Source organism: Helianthus annuus, chromosome 9 (assembly GCF_002127325.2).
Source record: "Helianthus annuus cultivar XRQ/B chromosome 9, HanXRQr2.0-SUNRISE, whole genome shotgun sequence".
Taxonomy (NCBI): Eukaryota; Viridiplantae; Streptophyta; class Magnoliopsida; order Asterales; family Asteraceae; genus Helianthus; species Helianthus annuus.
The window spans coordinates 36,916,218-36,928,922 of record NC_035441.2 but is presented as its reverse complement, the minus strand read 5'-3'; the positions used below and the strand labels follow the sequence as shown (position 1 = coordinate 36,928,922).

Sequence of the window (12,705 nt, the reverse complement as noted above, 5' to 3'; positions counted from 1 at the left end):
TTGTACAACAAGTCATGATTTTGAAACGTAATAGTGATAACAATTACACCCAACACACAAACGGGTGTGATGAAAGAACAAGTACCTCAGGTTCTACAGGTTCGACATCTGCTAGTCGATCAAATTCTCATAAGTTTGTTGAAAGGAGAACGTGTTTCAAATGTGGGAAGTTTGGGCACATCATTAAAGACTGCACAAACTCGCCCAAACCAAATTTTGTTGAAAGAACCCCTTCCGAACAAGGTCACTCACAACGTCGTCCTGTTTCTCCAAAACATGATAAAAGAGCTGTTAAGGAACAAGAAACGAAACAACGACGTCATAACATCAAAGCTGTTGAAAAGGCTTTAAAATCTGAAGTCAAAACGGTTAAAAGGAAACCTAGTTTGTCACAACCATTAAAACCAGAAATTGTACATAATACACAATCTGGTAAACAGAAACAAGCTTGGAGACCTAAATCGGGTGAAAGTTCAGGGGGAGGTGCTGTGTTTGAAAATCATCAGGAAATTGAAATTACATTTCTTGATTCTCAGGGGCAACCCAAGTCTATGAAGGCTTGGGTCCCCCTATCCAACTAATCTCTGAGTGAGTGTGTAGGATGTTCCAGGAGGAACTTTTGATAGTCGTAAGATTGTTGATAGTGGAGCGTCCTTGCACAAGATATGCGACAGAAGAAATTGTTGCCTTTGATGGAGAGAAAAAGAAAATGGAAACAGAGTTGTCTGTTGAAGAGATTGAAAAGCTTTGACAAAATGAAAATCATTCCAAAGTTTGATTGTTAATGGCTTTGACGGGTCCCCAGGATAGATTCAATCAAAATGTACGCACCTGCAGCACGTCTGAAGTTCACAATCGACAAAATGAACGTGTAGTGTACATTTCTCCGCGGTGTGATTGAAGAAAATGTGTTTGTTGAACAAACCAACCGGGTGTGCGGATGCCTTGGCGTGGATTGAACAACCGCACACTATTTCTTCTCAAGAGAAAGAGAAAGACCTTCGCTGGTGCAATATGGAAGACCAGCCGGACCTGGAGGTTTCTGATCTTGTTGCTGTGAAGAGATTTCTCAGTAGCTGTAAAAATCGACTTTGAAGTCCACACCGGGTGGATATCCAGTTTGGGAGAGCACTCAGATTCCTTGCAATGCATGAAACAGTTGCAGGATACGGTTTTGAATTTCTAATCTCTCCTATACTTGTCGATATTTAAGTTGCTTTATGAATTGTTATCATCTCGTACAGCACTCTTTGACCTGACACGTTGATTTCGAATATCACCTCACACGTGATCGTTTCAATATGAAACTCATCAATGTTTTCATGGTCCACACCGCTTACCGACATGCCAACTCATTTTCCCAAAATTCAATAAATCATTTCTGATTAAAATTAATTTTGGTAAACGACATTGAGGTAAAACATGAGTTAATCCAACATCGGAAAATCATTTTTGTAAATACCTTTGTGTTTTTTAAAATTTATCATAGTTTGTTGATTTTAGGGGGAGTAAATCCAAATTTTAAAAATCCAAAAACATCGAAAAATTTCAAAAACACAAAAACAATAGAAAATCAAAAATGAATTTCCTGGCGAGAAAAAGAGAAAATGATAGTAAATCAGTGGTCTGTCGAATCCTCTTCGAACTAAACTTAAAATGAAAAACGATAAGCAGCTCTATATAAGATGTATCGGTAGGCTCACAATCATTTTAAAGTGCGCAGGGTGATATAAAACCTTAATCGACCGAAGATCAGGTGGGAACCATTCATTGGCATATGGTCTTAGTACCGAAATTTCGTTTGAGAGATTGCCGAGGTTTTGAGATATTCGGTCTTTATGCTGCTTATCATCTGGGTATCATGGTTGTTTCTTTTACCAAAATAAAAAAAAAACGGGGACGCAAGCCTAGATCTTCCATGATACTATACATACTTGTACATATTGCATACGACCTCAATAAGTGATCAACAATCACATGTCCCTCAAATAAGTGATAAAATATCACATTTATCCGGGAGTCAAGTTCGTCTCTCTGCTGTACGAAAGTACTGACCTGTTCACGGACTTGCTCCTGTGCCCTCATGCATCGAAAATCAAGTTCCTCATCAATAAGTGATTCTATCACAAAGGGCTTGTTTTCAAATCAAAATAAGTGAGAATCTCACATCATATACGGTCAAACAAATGATAATCGGTATACTCACCAGTAAGATGAACTCTCGTGCATACCTTGATACGGGAATGTGTCGTGTGTGGATGAACACCGGTCGGTAAGTATAAATCATACACTAATCGTATCCCCTCGCCATGATTACATCTGATAAGTTGAGCTTAAGTGGACAACAATACCGATAATCGTTATAGGATGCTTATCTAAATGTTAACTAATTGAACAAAAAGAGCGTTTTGACATGACCGTACAATGATATGATTCTCTTACCCTCGAAACTCGCAAAAAGAATGTCTGTAAATATTTATTTACTGTTTTCAGTTTCTGCAGCTTTGTATATATTTACTTATTGTTTTCCGTCTTTACTATTGACAAATGAAAATTCCAAAAAGATTTTAGGTGTGTTTTAATATAAACTTTATAAAATCCAAAAAGATTTTGCTTCTAGTTTATTTTTGATTGACCGATGTTGGAACTCGAGTCTATCCTACCCAAAATCCTGATTGTAAGCCGGAAAACAATTGCACCTTCATAAACAGTCGAAGTTAACAGATTTTGAAAGTTAAAGGATTAAAATTGATCATTTTCTAAACTTTCAAACTGTTGTCGGTCGGTAGTTGATTGTAAAATGGTCACATGTGTCGTTTGTTTATGGAAACTATATTCCAAGCAGTTGTTCTCATTATGCGTTTAGATTTCTTGCATGTGCAGATGCTAAAGGCGAGGAGAACATGTTCGATAACAAGCTTCGGAATGAAGACACAGCGTGAAGGCACTCAAAGATAATGATGATAGAGTTGCCGCTGACCACTCATCAACACCACAATGATGTGAAGAATTAAAGATCAAAAGATTCACGAGCATAACTCAATGGTGAGTTCATTCTAAGGGGGAGTTTGTTAACACACTTCCTACATGAAAAGGGGAGTTTGTTGATACACTTTCTTCTTACGAAGCGTGAAGACTTTGAAGATCCTCCGACATGAAAGACACAGAAGACGAACAATCACAGAAGACGAACCATCACGAGTAGCGTCCAAGGGGGAATTTGTTGATACACTTTGTGTGGACGCGACTCGGCTCGGTTCGACTCGGCTCGGTCGACTTGGTTTCGAAACGGTTAGGTCCGGCTCAAGCCTGACGTCACGACATTCCTCCGTCGTGCGCCCCAGAGTTCGACATGCGAAGCACGGAGAGCCGCGGCCTTTCCCGCCGACACATCACCATGACATCACCTTAGTGGTGTCATGATGATGTCACACATTTTGTCATGTAGTGTAAATTGTGAATTGGTGAATACATGTGACGAAACACAATGTGTTTCGTGACCTTTGTAGTGGGCATAGCCCTGTTTCGTCGCCTATTGGGCTTCTTCAGGCCCAATCTTTGGCCCAAAGGTGTTTCGTCGAGTGCTTTTCTGTTTCGTCATGTTCTGTGTTTGTTTCAGTATATATAGCTCTCATAGTTTCTGTGTGAAACTTGGACGAGTGACTAGAGCTGAGACTTTGAGATAGAGTCTTTAAACATTGTTTGTATATGTTTCTGGTTGTACTCATCCCTAATCACTATATATTGAATCTTTTGGTTACGCGTGTGTTTTACACTTTGTTTGATTTGCACCGTCACGGGGATTCCGCACTCGTTACCGTGTTTGTGATAAACAAGGATAGGTTTACGTTATCGATCCACCGGAAAAACGGGACCTACTCGGCTCGGTCGACTTTGTTTCGACACGGTTAGGTCGGCTCAAGCCCGACGTCACGACATTCCTCCTCGTGCGCCCCAGAGTTCGACACGCGAAGCACGGAGAGCCGCGGCCTTTCCCGCCGACACATCACCATGACATCACCTTAGTGATGTCATGATGATGTCACACATTTTGTCATGTAGTGTAAATTGTGAATTTATGAATACATGGGACGAAACACAATGTGTTTCGTCACCTTTGTAGTGGGCATAGCCCTATTTCATCGCCTGTTGGGCTTCTTCAGGCCCAATCTTTGGCCCAAAGGTGTTTCGTCGAGTGCTTTTCTGTTACGTCATGTTCTGTGTCTGTTTTAGTATATATAGCTCTCATAGTTTCTGTGTGAAACTTGGACGAGTGACGAGAGCTGAGACTTTGAGATAGAGTCTTTAAACATTGTTTGTATATGTTTCTGGTTGTACTCATCCCTAATCAATAGATATTGAATCTTTTGGTTACGCGTGTGTTTTACACTTTGTTTGGTTTGCACCATCACGGGGATTCTGCACCCGTTACCGTGTTTGTGATAAACAAGGATAGGTTTACGTTATCGATCCACCGGAAAAACAGGACCTACACCACATTAGTCCAAAACTCAAACATTTGGGTAATAGTTAACATTGAAAAAACAAAACACCTTAATCCTGAAAATATTCTCCAACAAACTGAAAAACAAAAGACTTTAATCCTGAAAGATCCTCCAACAAACCAAATAAATAAACCAAAACGACAAACATAAAACATGCATGTATAGTAAACATGCCGAGATGATGGTGGTAGCAACCCGTGGCAGAGGCGACGCTAACTCCGATGAGTGCCGCACACCCCTTCACTCACAGCTCATCGGTCAGTAGGTGTGTATCTTCGATTTTCTTGCATTTTTGAGGATGTTGAGTAGATATATTTGTTAACTGATTTGGGTGCTTAAGAAATTTTGGTTATGAACTTGTATTGGAAATCTTGTTGTTTTGGCATAAAAAGGGTAAATAAAGTTATTGTAGAGGTGAATCTAATGGTTTGATGCATAGACTAGTTGCGTCATGTTTATTTGTAGATTTGTAATATTTGGAAATAAACATTGTGATGCTAGATTTGACTTGATGATTGGTGTTTTAGGGTGATATATTTAAGTTGAAAATTTGATAATGGGGTAATAATAAATGAAAAATGTGACTTGTATGATATTTGGGTTTGAAAATCTATGTTTAATAAACTGTTTTGGCATGTTTGTAATAAACAAATAAGAACTAGGATCTATATGTTTAAATGATGCGGATGATTCCTCGAAAACATTGAGTTGATAAATTTAATTTTAGTATCACTTGTGCGTAATTTGTGAAGATGGTAATCTAGGATGTATGTATATCTATGATGCTGAAGTCAAGATCATGTAAATTAGGATTAATGGTTTGTACCTTAGTATGACATGAATAGGATAAATGAACAAATACTGCATGACAGCACACATGAGGAGGCCGCACACTCCAGTGTGTGCTGCACACCCTCACGTGTGCTGCACATTCATGTTTGGGCCATGCATGGTGTCGGGCCACACACTCTTAGTGGGCCGCACACCCAAAAATGGACCGCACACTAAACCGACACACCATTAGCGTCCGTACACTATTCTTGTGACCGCACACCTAGGACTGCACACCCTCTTATGACTTACATGCATGACCGCACACTTAAAAGTCTGCCGCACAGTTAGAGCGGACCGTACACTGAATAGTGGGCTGCACACTCGCACAATTGGGCCACATTCACAGTGGGCCGCACTCTATGATGGGCTGCATTCTTATGATAAATCGCACATGTGTATTGTTCATTTGAAAGTTGTGTTTAAACTAGGCGTTTAACTGCTATGACCTATGTGATATGTAATGATGATGAATTGCATACAACTTGTTAGATACGCGTAAGAACATACGTGACTACTTGTATACGATCCTAATACTAGTGACCATAATAGGACGTGGTTGACCAACTTAGGACAAGTAAACTTATCTACCGAGCAAAGCAAAGGTGAGTTCACACTAACACTAATAGCATGTATTCCCGGTGGATTGGGAACCTAATATTCCGGTGGAACAGAATAGTGATTAAACAATACTCATAATTCATGTCTTTAGCATACTAAACGAAACTCTATAATGAAGTCCCTTACACTTATACCGATTAGTCGCCTGGCATGGCGAAAGGGATACTAGTTGATAGTGCTATTAGCTTTGACAAACCTCACACCGGGCCTTTTGAGGACGGATGTGAACTAGTATGGCCTTATGACCGATCAATGAAGATAGACATTGATCTAGGGAAACCAGCACTACAGTCGCAATTTCGGTACCACACAGTTTAGTAGCTTACATATGGGGTAGCTCCCCATTGCGTGTTTTATAACTCGTAACTTAATAATTAATGTTTTTTTGGAAAAACGAGAAAACCTTTTTCAAAACCATAAACTCGCCAACTTTATGTTGACACCCTACTGCATGTTTGCAGGTTTTTAAGTACAACTACAGACGGGTGTTGCAAACGGATGGAGTGTGTGTGGTTTGAAAGTCTTACTTTTTGTATATTTACTTAAATTGTGGTTTCGAAATGTGATGAATTTAATTTATATTTCACCTGCTAACTTAAACTATATATTTGAATTTTTAAACAAAATCACTAATCGTATTACTTATAATAATTTACAACTTATGTAAAGGGTTCAATATGATTAGTGGTTGGATCCTGGTCAGTCGCACGCCTCGTGGTTGTAACAACCTCAAAAATTTCAATCACCTATTCCTAAAATGTACTTTAAGGAACCCTAATTGAGACCCCGAACTTGTACGGCCCGACCCGAATTGAAAAACGGACGAAACTAGCAACATGGACCCTCGGAGACTCATGGGGAGATCCCCTAAATCTTCCGCGATGCACGGCAAGAGTTCTGTACACGTGTAACTCGATTTGACACATGGCCAGCCTATAAACGACACAAGGCTTCCCTAGGCTAGATGGTTGCCTCCCGCGACACGCGGAAGGATCCCAGGAATCTATCGACGTAAAATTTTGTTCGTTACACTGCTCGTTACTCTGTTTCTTTAAACTTCCCCCTAAAGTCTCGAAACTATGCTGCGATATCAGGGTAATAACTCGATCACTGCTACAGAACTATAATCGGTCGATTAAAACCGATCCAATGGATGTTTAAGTGCTGCCAGTACCCAGCTATACTTTGTCATTCGTTGTGGGTTTGGATCTCGTGATTATTGTTAATGTTGTATTGATTTAATACACTAATACATGTGCATTGTATATTTAATTAGGTTTACCAGCTATAAACAAGTAGGCAAGCTCTATCAACCTAAATCTGCAATGTAAGTCATTCTATTTTTATTAAATGCTTTCAAAACCCTGCTTGTTTTCAAAGTTGTAATTACTGTGATTAAGTCTTTGTAATCTACAATTACTGCCGTTATATGGGGTTTTGTATACACTACTTGATAAGCTTCACCATTGGACAACAGGTTAGCCAATGTATGATACGACCATAGTCACAGATCCAGTCGAGTGACAAATACCGATTTGGGGTAATTGGTTGATATAAACATTGTAATTGCTCTTAATACTGTAAATTATAACAATGTGTCTTTTGTACAAGTTGAATGCACTCGCCAGTATTTTTCGTTGACCAAATGCTTTTAAAACACGTTTCAGGTAATTGTAATTTACTGTGAATAAAGGAAAAGTGTCGTGAAGCTTAAATAAGTGGCTCAGTAAATTAGAAATAAAACGTGTTTTCTGTAATTAAAGGATTTCCCCAGTGAAATTCCTTTCCTGTAAATACGGGGTTTACCCCACAGTTATGAAATAAAATAATTCAGTGTTTTGAAACTCTCATAAATTTTTCCTGACACCCGGTCCTGATGAATTTCCACTGCGTATTTAATAAACACCAATACCACTTGACTGGTTCACGGCTGCCGCTCCCAGGGTGGGGTCGGGAGCCGTGACAGCGGTAATACTCCGCATGTGAAAATTGAGGGTGTGACAGACAACATGTGAGCCATCCCGCTCATGGGTAGCGGGTCGTTGGATGACGAAGAAGCCATGGCAGATTCAAGGTAAGGGAAGGAGGAGATGAAAAGGGGAAGAGGGGTACGGGAAAAGAGAGAACCAAAAGGTAGAAGAAGAATTTGAAGAGAAAAGGTTTAGGGAGAACTCAAAAGGCTGATACCATGTTTGAGTACAAAGTTCAATGAATTTAGAGATACATGAGGATACAATATATACTACACATCTTTACAATAAGGGGCCTAGACTAAAGTGAAAATGCAAGAATATGAAGAGGTTGATTATCTAATAGTAACCATTGTCCCAGCCGTGTGAGTGTTCGACCACATTAAATATTTTTATTTCAATCTGTATCCTTAAAGATTGCACTGTAAATTCTCCGCTGGTATCACCCAGCCATGCCCATGTGTTTTGTTTTTATCAGAAAAGTTACCCTTCTCCATCATAGAATAACTTTGCTGCAATTCGTCCCATTCTATACCCTCTCTAGGCTCATGGTTCTTTCGCCATTTTCAGATCACTTGGGCTCCATATTTTTCGAAGAGAGCAGGCAAGAACTCCTTTATAGGCTGGTTGCCAACCCACTTGTACAACCAAAAGTGAGTATTCTTTTCTGCTCCCACAATGGCCTTGTGAGGCTATTAAAAATGACAGAAATAAAAACCATTTGTTTGAAGACATAAGATATTAAAGAAGGGTGGCAAGGTGTAGCATGGCAAGCGACTTGGGTTAAATTGGGTCGGGTCAAAATGTCAACTTAATGAACAACTTATAGATGTGTTCGGGTTGGATTAGAGTGGGTTTCACTACTAGAAAACTAGGCAATTGCGATGAAAATTTGCGACCAACATCATGCAGTCGCAAAATTAGCGATTGGTTTGCGATCAAAACCAGAACAGTCGCAAATAAAAAGACCAACCCGGATTCGGTCGCAAAACGATCGCAAATTTTGTGACCACATTTTGCAGTCGCAATATTTGTGACCATTATATAAAAAACAAAAGTTACGACTGTCTAAAACAGTCACAAATACAAGATATATATGAAAAACAAAAGTTGCGACCGCCTAAAGCGGTCGCAAATTCAAGAAAATCAATTTGGAGTAGTACCATTTAAATATCAAAATAAATGTGTAAAGTGTGCTGCATCTAAGTGTTCACACCTGAGACCGTAATCATACACAATTAAATAAGTAGAAAAAAAACCCTTGATTTTACCCCTTGTAAACAGCATGGTAAGTTAACTCCAAATTCTCCCTTTCACACCACTTCAACCTAACAACCACGCGCCACTTACAAAACCACCTGCATCCCCAAATTGAAATTCAAAACCCTAAATCCCCAAATTTCACCATTTCTATTCTATATCCATAAATTTGTCAACAAATTCGCCTGGAAAAACACAAATTCAGTGAATCGTCACTCATCCGGAGCAGCTTTTAACAATTAATTTCGCCATAAGCTCTGTTCCTTCACAATCTCATCATCATCGTCCTATGCTTTCTTTCTCCGGCGAGAATCGCCGTCACACGTAACGGTTACGTGATGTTATCTTCGTCCATTCATTTTTTGACCTATCACCTTCATGTCTCCTAACTGTTCGATCGCGTCGATGCTGTTGCATGATGTTCAGAATTCCGTCAGCTCTGGTGACTGTAACCACGAGATCCGCCATGGTTTTACGGTGAGTTTTTAATGTTCTAATGCCTCTGTGGTATTTTAATCTCATTTATTTCAATTTTTTTTTCTCTCATTGTAATTTAGCGTAAAATGTGTAATTTGATCGTGTTTGCGCTAGATATTTCAGGTTTTGCAAATTGACATGGTGAGATACTTGTATCTAATGTTTAATCTGATTGTGTTTATCCTACAAGCAAGGTAAAGCTTAATTCAGGTTTGAGTTTATTTGGCTTAAATTAGTGAATTGATGCATGTGCTAGGGTTAGTTCAGATTTTGATGTAATATGTTCTAATGAAGTTAACATTATACAGGAGTAAACGGTTTTATCGAAGCAAATCTATGGCTTCAAGTTCCGAAATAGGGCTTGCCGCAGGGACAAATATCCTTACCGCATTTGCATTTTTGGTAGCATTTGCTATTCTTCGGATTCAGCCTCTAAATGATAGGGTTTATTTTCCAAAATGGTATTTAAAGGGGTTAAGGAATGATCCACTTCAATCAGGTGCATTTGTGAAAAATTTGTAAACTTGGATTTTAGGTCGTACATAAGGTTTCTGAATTGGATGCCTGCCGCACTACACATGCCGGAGCCTGAGCTTATCGATCATGCATGCAGGATTGGACTCTGTTGTTTACTTGAGAATTTATTTAACAGGGTTCGTAATAGTCCTCATATTCCTCCTGTTTTTTCTTGTGTTGTTTGTTATATTTAACAATTTTACCAATGAAATTTTAGATTCACTAGACTTTAAGGGCTGTTTGGATGTGTTTTTCAGCCTGGTCTTAGGGTAAGCTGATTATGATTCTATTGTTTAGGGCTCACCCAATAGGCTTGCAATGCAAGAATAGCTACTTATACGTCTCAGTTAAGCTTGCCTGAACTGCAGTTTGGTATTATTCCTGGAGGTGGAGGTATATCATTCTTCTGAAATAAACAATAAAAATGATTTATCATGCATATTACAATGTTTATAAAGTTACTGAAAAAATCGTAGTGTAACTTATGATTTTGCATCATTTCAGGAACTCAACGGCTTCCATGACTTGTTGGTCTACCAAAGGCCCTTGAAATGTTGTTGGTAGGCTATTTACGTGCCTCTTTCAAAAATATATTTGATAGGTTCAATCGCCATAAGAAGTTGATATTGACTTGAGTCAATAAAATTCAAGTTTCAATTATTCTATCTCAAGGGAATTTCAGTATCTGACCCATTTACTTATTCTGAAAGTAGAGGTTACAATTTCAGCCCATTTAGTTATTGAATGGGTCGATTCGGACTATAAAGTCTCCTAAATCATATCAGATGATTTCCCAGATTGGACTTTGATGCACACAAGGTGTTTGTCACTCCCGATGCATCGCGAGGCCGGGGTAAATGGCTAGTATATATGTATATATATTCTTGTTGTTAACTTGCACTATATTAATGAGCTTCTGCTTCTGAACTACTATAGCAGCACATTGTTAATTGTTTATACTAGTGATTACAGATTTTTGAGAATGGAAAATACACAAGATTTGGAGGAAAATCAGACTAATGAGGTTATAGTAGAAAAAGAAACGCGTGAGGAGATGCTTTCAAGGCACAGGTAAACTTATTGAGTTTTTTAGATAATCAATGTTTTAAATATACTGTTATACATCTCTTTCCAGAGGTACCGGGTTCGAGTCTTGGGAGTGACATATGTCGCCCAGGGTAAGAACTCGGCATGGGAAATTCACCGTGGAGCTAGCTTGGTCGGGTAGCGGCTCCCGGAGTGGGATCACTCCGGCGGTTGGGAGGACCGTGCACTATCCTTTTTTTTTAAATATACTGTTATACTATATTACTACTATGATAATCTTGTCTTTTAAATAAGAGTAAAGTACATGGATGGTCCTTGTGGTTTATATGCGTATACGCTTACGGGTCTAACTTCTAAGAGCTGTGAATCATATGCTAATGCTGGCATCATTGCTGAACAGGTGATCATATCTTTGAAGTTTCCTTAAGTTTTTCCCCTTTAAGTTTGTGTATCTTGATAAAAATTAGTTAGTTACTTTATGGTCATCAAATGGAAGCCTCTATAAGTTGTGAAGTTCAAATGGCATCCTGGTGCCATGAATGGCTACAAGTGATTCATTATTTATGCGTAAGTTTTATTTTTTGTACTACCTCGACTCACATTATAGATTTAATGGTTTGCTGACCTGCTCAGTCTAGAAGATAATTTCGTACATGTTTTAATTAGTCATAAAATTTTAAACGGTTGAAGCTTTGTTTTTTTTTTGTTTATTATAAAGGGCCTTAACGTTGTTTATTTTGCTATTCTTTGTTGATTCAGATGGAGATATATTGTATGGGCATGCACATGATCTCCACAACGGATAATGCTCTCAGTTCAAGTGGTAATTTGTTCCTTCTTGAGCATATAGTTAACTGAAAGAATGAATTTGTGATCCAAATGGGGTTATTGATATATATTGGATTTCTGTACCAAATCGTGCAGGGCATTATCCTACAATTATTTACCTATAATGTTGATCGCAAAAGTCTATTCTACCTGGATGTTAATTTTAGAAGGCTAAGGTACCAAGGTCTTGCTATATAAACCCAAAATCACGCTCATTGCCTTTCTTATCCATTGGGCTAGTGCTATTGGCAAAACCATATCAAATTTTCACCTATATATTGTCATTGGTCTAATGTAAAACTTTGCATCCATCTTACAGGGTATTGACCTCATTTTTTCATGCAATCGCTTCTCTGTAAATAATATGGTAACTTTTGTATGGATAATATTGAAAATAGGCGATTTGACCTAAGAAGTCAAATTGACTTTTTTCTTTATTCTAGAATTGTATAAGCAGCTAATAGTTTCATAAATTGTGATTATGCTGGCCATTAATATTTCACTTTGCATTGGTTTTATTAGATCAAAAGGTTGAACGTGATTATCCAAGATATAGTGAAAGAAAAAGGAGAAAAGGAAAAAGAAAGGTTGAATGATATTATTGCGGGATTGGTGGTGGAAAAAGAGAAATATAAGGCGGAGAAAGAGGC

General features: G+C 38.5%; 1 long non-coding RNA gene across 1 annotated transcript; it reads left to right on the top strand.

The window, feature by feature from the left end:
* Positions 1 to 11,682: 11,682 nt before the first annotated feature.
* LOC110874226 lies at positions 11,683 to 12,300 on the top strand. Its single transcript, XR_002555754.2, has 3 exons — positions 11,683 to 11,794; positions 11,987 to 12,050; positions 12,152 to 12,300. It is a non-coding gene; the product is annotated as an uncharacterized LOC110874226 (long non-coding RNA).
* Positions 12,301 to 12,705: the final 405 nt, after the last annotated feature.